The sequence below is a fragment of the Triticum aestivum genome, chromosome 2A (assembly GCF_018294505.1).
Source record: "Triticum aestivum cultivar Chinese Spring chromosome 2A, IWGSC CS RefSeq v2.1, whole genome shotgun sequence".
NCBI lineage: Eukaryota > Viridiplantae > Streptophyta > Magnoliopsida > Poales > Poaceae > Triticum > Triticum aestivum.
In genome coordinates, this window is record NC_057797.1 from 747938654 (window position 1) to 747945870 (window position 7217).

The following is a 7217-nucleotide window of genomic DNA, read 5'->3' on the forward strand; positions in this document are numbered from 1 at the left end:
CTAGATCAGTTCTTTGCGCATAAGGGTTTGTGGTGACAAGGGAAGGTTAGCTACGGCAAGGAGTACGTCAGATATGAAGTATTCACCTAAAGGCCATGAAAGAGCAACACTGAAAGCTCTGATGAACCTCAAGAACAGCGAAGAACAAGGAAACCCTAATGGATCTAAGAATGAAAGGGGAAAAGACTTACTGCGACGGCAGAAGAAGCGGAAGGGCGTTGTGGAACTTTGGTGCGAACAGGTTGATGCAGCGGCTAACGGTGAAGCAGAGGCGGAGTTCGAAGATGACGGCGGCGCTCGGGTGCGAGGTCGTCAAGAGGAAGAAGAAGAGATGAATGGGTAGCGGAAAGAAAAGAAAAGGGGTCCGCTGTCCCTATTTATAAGGCGAAGAGATGAAACGGCAAGTGCGGGAATCGAGGAGCCCAAAAATGGATAAGTTAATAAGGGTGTTGCCTCGATGGCTGAAGACATATTAAATGAAGGTAATCTTCGACATCAACGGATGGATGACGTCAGGATGGTTTATCATAATCTTGAAGTATGACGTCACGGCGGTTTACAAGATCGAGGTGAAGATATGAGGGAAGAATTTTTCTATTTATAGAAGATTGACATGAACGAGTTCAAACCAATTTGGGGCCTAATGTTGGGGATATTACTACTGGAGGTAAACCGGCATTGTGTAGCCGGGTTGACTCCTTGAAGATTAGAAGCCCATAAAGATGCAAGGATGATGGCGCTTCATGGAGGCCCAAGGCCCGAAGGCGGGTTAAAGCCTGTAAATATAAACCGGCTTAGTCATGTAATTTGTAAGATAGGAAGGATAGAGACCGAACTGGATACGTTTATGATCTGGCTTCGGGACTCTATAAACCGGTGGGCGTCAACCTATGTATATAAAGGGACGACCCGACAGCGGTTTAGGGACAGACAACAACTCGAGAGCTAGACAAAGCGGATTCGCTCCCTGGCCTTCGAAACCCTAGCAATACCAATCACAACTAGACGTAGGCTTAGTATAAAATTCCCCATGTCCTCTTGTCCGGTTTAACCCCTTAAAGCTAAACCGTAGCGATGGCTCCACAACTAAGTCCTTTCACAAGGACATCTGTCGTGGCAAACCCACGACAGCCACCGTATTTCGCGAAAAAAATGTTCCCCCTGCTTTCAGCTCGGACCCACCAGAAGTGCCTCCTTATTACGCACAAAAATTGAATACCCCCCTGCTAGCTGGGACCCACCTTGGTGGGAGGCTGACATGTGGGCCTACTAAGTTGACGGGGATGGAGGGCTTTGTCAACTTAGTCAATATAAACGATTCTAGCTCCAGTGACCGTACGATGTCCATCCAATGGCCGTAGTGCTTCTTCAACCTCTGGTCTTCTTGCTGCAGCCGCCCAAAGCAGCGTCGATCGTGCCGCGTGCTCCTGCCTCCCGTGGCCGGCTGTGCTGCCGCGGAGGCCTCACCGCCCCCTACTATTCCCACCACTGGCCAGGCCCTGCGGCGACGGCAGCCTCACACCGCAGCCGAACCAGTGAACCCTCGTACTCCTCTCCACGCGGGCTTCCACTACCACGTCTTCCCCGGCTCCCCGTCGTCCCCTTCCTAGGCCTCGCCATCGTCCACCGCCCTGGTGCTCTCGGCGCGGCATGGTCAACGTGGTTAAGGAACGACTTCCATCGGACGTGGACTGTATGTGGAGAGGCTGACAGCTGGGTCCACGGCCGCAGCAAGGAAGTGCCTCCTTATTAAGCAGAAATTAATGATTCCTCCACCTGACAGCTGGGACCCACCGGATGGGCCACTGTATTTCACGAAAAAAACCATTTCCCCCTGACTGTTGGGACCCACCAGCTACATCTTCGCACGCAAGCAAGTGCGTTCGGGCAAAAAAAATGATTCGCCTCCCTGACTGCTGGGACCCACCAGCTACATCTTCGCAGGCAGGGAAGTGCCTGACAGTCGGGACCCACCTGGTCGAAGCATACGTAGCGTTGTCATTCTGGTCGCAAACGTGTACGTACATATATACTGGTGGATGTAGAGGCGCGCACGTGTCGTAGTAGAGGCGCGTACGTGTCGTAGTAGAGGCGCGCACATAGCTTGTACATGTACGTACAACGGCCAGGGTGCAAGAAAGAAAATACAGCCACATATGTGTACACACGGGCGGGGTCTCGAATGCCTACTCGCACATACGTACGGCCAGGGCCCGTGTACATGGATGGGTTGGAACGGAGAAACGGTGTCATCGTCGTGTTCATGGGGAGGCAACGGAATGCGTTGTGCTCATGGGGAGGCAACGGAATGCGTCATGTTCATCAGGAGGCAACAGAACGCGTGGGAGCCAACCGGCTGGGTCGGAACGGAATGTGTGGTCGTGTTCATCGGGAGGGCTTGGACGGAACAGACGATGGAAACGAGGCCTGGCGTATCGCACAACGGAGGAAACGGACCTCCTACGTTCGGAATGGGGTCCTGTTTATCGGGAGGGGTCTGGCGTACCGCAAAACGGAGGAACGGACCTCCTATGGTCGAAACGGGGGTCCTGTTGATCGGGAGGGGTGTGGCGTATCGCAAAACGGACGAAACGGACCTCCTATGGTCGAAATGGGGGTCCTGTTGATCGGGAGGGATGTGGCGTACCGCAAAACGGACGAAACGGACTTGTGTTGGAGCGCTACGGTCGAAACGGGGGTCCTGTTCATCGGGAGGGGTGTGGCGTACCGCAAAACGGGACTCCACGGGATACTGTTCATCTCCACCGTCGACCTCCTCCAGCCTCCATGGGCTACCGTCGACCTCCTCCAGCCTCCACGGGCTCCTGTTCATCCAGCCTCCACCGCGCACTACTCCACCGGCTACTGTTCAACCACCCCTCCACCCTCTACTGTTCATCCAGCCCTCCACACCATGGGGTCCTGTTCAACCACCCCTGCACGGGCACCCCTCCACCACACCACGGGGTCCTGTTCATCCAGAGGTAACCCCACCGCTCACTGTTCATCCACCCCCCCCCCCGCAACGCTCACTGTTCATCCCAGAGGCAGCATCGATCGGCTTCAGTTAGGATCAGTAGCGAAGGAATCGCTCGATCGGGTTCAGTTAACATCCATCGATCGATCGCTCGGGTTCAGTAACGCGTAGCCTACAGTGCCATCGCCCGGGTTCGGTTAGAGCCCAATGCCTCGCTCGGGTTCAGTTAGAGCCAACGCCTCGCACACACGCGCGTACGTGTACGAGAGAAACGCGCATCGCTCGGCCCCCGACCTCCCACCGTAACCGGGAACTCCCCAAAATTTTCCTCCCCCTCACTTCTACCACGGTTTTTTCCGTCATGGACGGCCCAAAGAATGTCATGCAGCTGCGTCTCCGGCCCGCCTAGGACGAAAAGCCCATTTTCTGTCATGATTTTTTTGTCATAGAAGTAGGAGCCCATCACATCTATGATGATACCGGGTTTTGTCACAATTATCGTCATAGAAGTGTCATATGTATGACAGAAAAAAAATTCGTTCGGCCTAAAATGTCATGGATGTGTCTTTTTTTGTAGTATGTTGATGCACCTAGTTCTTCTAAGAAGTGATATTCTTATTATTGGGGACGTGCATATCCCCGTTGAGGTAACCTAGTGCTATTCGAAAAAAATTTGGTTTCAAGCGATTCGGAATGAGTTTGTTAACAAGACCTGATCAACCTTGTTAGTGGATTCCTTTTGATGAGCATGAGATGGATGAAGTTAGAAAGCACAACTCTCTATACCCTCCTTTTACTATCTGTTATTTAGATCAAATAAAGCAAAAATAGTATTTTCTGTCAGTTTTCTGATTTACCTGTGCAATAAAAAATACCCCGAAAATAAAAGTTCTCCAAATGCCCCGAAATTGAAATATGATTTTTTTTCTGGAATATTAGAGAATATCTGGCACTGAGAACACATCAGGGGGAGAAAGCACCTGGCCACGAGGGTCCAGGGTGTGCCCCCTGCCTCGTGGGCCCCCGGTGGCCTCCTCCACTTATTCCAGCACCCACACACTTCTTCCTCCCAAAAAAATCACCAACCAGCTCAAGCACGAGTTCTAGCTCATCTTTCTGCAATTTTTGATCTCCTTGTTCAAAGCTCCACTCATAAAACTTCTTTGGGAATTGTTCTTTGGTATGTGACTCCTCCAATGATCCAATTAGTTTTTGTTCTAGTGCTTTATTTATTGCAAATTTTTGCTGCTTAGGTGACCCTATTCTTGAGCTTGCATGTCAAATTTATTTGGTCCTAAGTAGTTCTAATGCATGATATAGTCTCTAGGCACTTGAGGGAGTAGTTGCTATCAATTTTGTTGAGTTTGGTTCACTTTTATTTGAAGTTACTAAAACTCTTAGAAATTTTTAGAAAATGATGAAGAGATTTTTGAGGGGTTCTTCAAGAGGAAACTCGATGGAAAAGCAAAGTGAAGAAGATAAGAGGCCAAAATATAATATCCCTCCCACCACGGAGGTTCGGCCATGTGAATGTCCTTGTGATGAGTTCTTGAAAGCAGCTGGGATTTATGATGATTTCTATGAATTGGCCGAGAATGCAGGCTTGACCGACTTCCTCCATGACCAACGCGAACAATATCTCTTACTCACTAATATCTTTGTGCAAAATTTTCATTTCAGGAGGTCACCACCTTGGGTGGATTTTTATTTATATGATGAGTATAAAGAGATGTCCCTCTATGATTTTTGTGCGGTTTGCAAGTTGCCCTTCACGGGCGGCGTAGAGGAACCACATCGTAACGATGTGGAAGGGTTCATTGATACAATTTTTGTAGGGGAAACGAGGAAGGTTTCCGATGCAAGAATTACTAGCATACACTTTCCTGTTATACATTACTTTGCAATATTTGCTAGTAGATGTTTAATTGGCCGCGGAAACTATGGAAACCTTAGTGCCCCTCACATCGTTATTTTGTGCCATGCCTTGTTCTATGATAACACATTTAGTTTGGGTGCTATTGTGGCAAAGTGGTTAAATCTGAACCGTACGAAGGGCCCCATCTTGGGAGGTATCTTCGCCTCGCGCCACGCTGCACACTTTAACATACCTATTAGGCATTATGAGAAAGAAGAAAATTTGTTGCCTCCTGTTTTTCTAGACTATAAGAGTATGGTAGCACATGATTTTATTGTTAAGAATAAGAAAAAGATGCTTAACTATAGAATAATATTTGATAAAGATTACTTTGAAACTATTACTTTGCCTACTCCTTCTTTGTTTAACTTATATTCAGGCAAGTATCGTGTTCTGCCGGAGGCCATCCATGCCTATCGGAGCCAAGCACCAGCTCCAGAACCAGAGCCGGAACCACCACATGATCCACACCGTCAGTCTGTTTATCAGTGGGATCCGGAGGAGATCGCCAACCAGTGGCATCCCGATGCTGCATCTCAGTATGACCCAGTTACAACTTTGGATATCCACCAGGTCAGCCATGGGCATAGACCAACTTAGTCCAAAAGCCTAAGCTTGGGGGAGTACGTATTTCTCACCGACATTACATTCATGTTCACACACTCATTCCAGTTGTCGGTGCTCATACTCTTTCATTGTACTATCCATTCTAGTTTATTCTCTTTTCTTGCTTTCTTCATGTGTGTGTTTGAAAAGCCTTAAGAAAAACAAAAAAAAATTAGTTGTAGCTTTTAGCTAGTTTACTTTTCATGCTTGTAGTAGTAATTAAAAAGAAAACCCAAAAAGATTTCCCATTCTTCTTTTGCTTGTTGGGAGCTTTCCCGTGTAAATAGTTTTATTTTATTTCTTTTCTTTGGGGGTCAATAGGAGAAGACCCTGATGAAATTGTTGAAGTGGCTCTTATATGCATTATTGTTGATTTAACCAAGAGCCCATATTGCCTTGTCTTCTCCTGTTTATTGAATGCTTGCAGATTCCATCTTAGTCCAATTCACGTGCACTATTATTATTATCCACACCGTTCGGTCGTGAGAGTGAAAGGCAATAATGATGATATATGATGGACTAATTGAGATTAGAGAAGCTGCAATGAACTCGACCTCTCTTGTTTTTGTAAATATGATTAGTTCATCGTTCCTGATTCAGCCTATTATGAATAAACATGTTTGCAATGACAATTAGAGATTATAGTTGCTTATGCCATGCTTAATTAGCTAGGATTTTATAATGGATTACCTTGCGTGCCAACATGCTATTAAACTGGTTGTGATGTGGTATGGTAGAGTGGTATCCTCCTTTGAATGATTTGAGTGACTTGACTTGGCACATGTTCACAAATGCAGTTGAAACAAAATCAACATGGCCTCCATGATGTTTATGTTCATGGTGGATTATATCCTACTCATGCTTGCACTGAATGTTCATTAATTTTAATGCATGTTCATAACTACTGTCGCTCTCTAGTTGGTCGCTTCCCAGTCTTTTTCTAGCCTTCACTTGTACTAAGCGGGAATACTGCTTGTGAATCCAATCACTTAAACCCCAAAGTTATTCCATATGAGTCCACCATACCTTCCTATCTGCGGTATCTACCTGTCGTTCCAAGTAAATTTATATGTGCCAAACTCTAAACCTTCAAATGAAATTCTGTTTTGTATGCTCGAATAGCGCATGTATCAACTAGGGTTGTCTATATCTTGCATGCTAGGCGGGTTATTCTCAAGACGAGTGGACTCCGCTTCTCACTCATGAGAAAATGGCTGGTCATCGGGATGCCCAGTCCCATGCTTTAAGCAAATTAAATCAAAATAATTGCAAGCAAAACTCCCCCAGGATTTTTGTTAGTTGGAGGCACCCGTTGTTTCAGACAAGCCATGGATTGATGTTGTTTGGTGGAGGGGGAGTATAAACTTTACCATTCTGCTTGGGAACTGCCTATAATGTGTGTAGCATGGAAGATATCGAGATCTCTCGATTGTTATGTTGACAATGAAAGTATACCACTCAAAATATTATTTATCTCTATTTCAAAATCGAGCTCTGGCACCTCTACAAATCCCTGATTCCCTCTGCGAAGGGTCTATCTATTTACTTTTATGTCAAGTCATCACCCCCTTATTAAAAAGCACCAGCTGGAGAGCACCGCTGTCATTTGCATCCATTACTATTAATTTATATTGAGTATGACTGTGACTGGATCTCTTTTACCATGAATTACAAAGTCTAGTCGGTCCTTGATCTTTAAAGGTGCTCTGCATTTATGTT